The sequence below is a fragment of the Neopsephotus bourkii genome, unplaced genomic scaffold (assembly GCF_033783945.1).
Source record: "Neopsephotus bourkii isolate Nb327-2 ecotype Australia unplaced genomic scaffold, CSIRO-AGI_Nbou_v1 NB_1706, whole genome shotgun sequence".
NCBI classification, from domain to species: Eukaryota; Metazoa; Chordata; class Aves; order Psittaciformes; family Psittacidae; genus Neopsephotus; species Neopsephotus bourkii.
The window spans coordinates 880,433-881,652 of NW_026902180.1; positions in this window are offsets into that span (position 1 = coordinate 880,433).

Below are 1,220 nucleotides of genomic sequence, written 5' to 3' on the forward strand. Positions count from 1 at the left end.
TAAGCACTCTTACCTTTACCCGTCACTTGTTACTGCTAAGAAGAGCTTGCACTTGTCACTAGTTAGGAACAGATTGATTGATTTATTTGGTTGGAAACTAAAACCGGATGAGAGCTGGTGGTAACCATTTCTGGTGGTCCATAGAATTCTTCCTCTCCCTTTTTATTCCAGTTCAAATCTGTCCGAAATCATGCTGTTAAGCAGTCCATCAGTGAGAATAAAACAAGCAGCACAGTAAGAATGAAGCAAGCAGCAGGCAGACACTGTTACCTTGCAGCTCCATTTGTTGAAACAGAAGTGAAAGTATTTCTTTCACAAGTTCACAGACTACTAATCCAAAATCAGTTTGGTGTCTTGAGCAAACGTTTCTTGCCATTGGTCCAAATGACAAGTAGGATGTTCTATGAAACAGGAGCTCATAAATCTTGCCTGGCTTACACATGGTGTTCAGGGTTTGCTTGTTGCAGCAGCTGACAATGTTTATTCATCCAATCATCACTTACCCTGCCAGTGTATGACAAACAACCTTCTGAAAATCAAGTTCATTCACAAGCATTCCTGCCACAATGACTATAGCTGTTTCTGCGTGGCTCAGCAAGCTTATTTGACTATTTTTCTTGTGGGTTTTTTTCTGTTTTTTTTGGTTGTTATTGTTTGTTTGCTTTTTTGTTTTTGTTTTTGTTTCCCTAAATCATGAGCAGACCTACACAAATTAGAAATTAACTGTGAAAGATAATATATTCTCAAGCAAGCAAATACTTTCTGTAGTAGTATTCCATTGGCTCTAACTTACAGCAAAAGTTCCACCAGAGTCAGAAGGGGAAAGGAAGTGGGATTTGGCGAAGTCAAAGACATGCAGGACTTGCTGCTTCAGTAAGGTAAATTTTTAATCAGATACTTCATAACAAATGGCTTCTGCACAAGGCAGCAGGTCCTATAAGCAGAGCAGCTGCTGACCTGTGCAAGCCTTTTCCCCTTGTAGAGGTGATCTGCTTCCACCATGTTCTATAGCTCTTCAGGAAGAGAAAAAGCTTTTCCCATCCCAGGAGTGGCTGTTCTATTCTCAGTATTTAAAGAGATATGGATTCCAGCCTGCAAGGCCCAGCACTAGCATCTTTGGGCTCTCTAACCTGCCAGGCAGCTGTGTTCTTGGAACTCCTCTATGGCATTAGAAGAAAAGCAACATCTCAGTATAACAGCATTCAGAGCAGAAAATAATG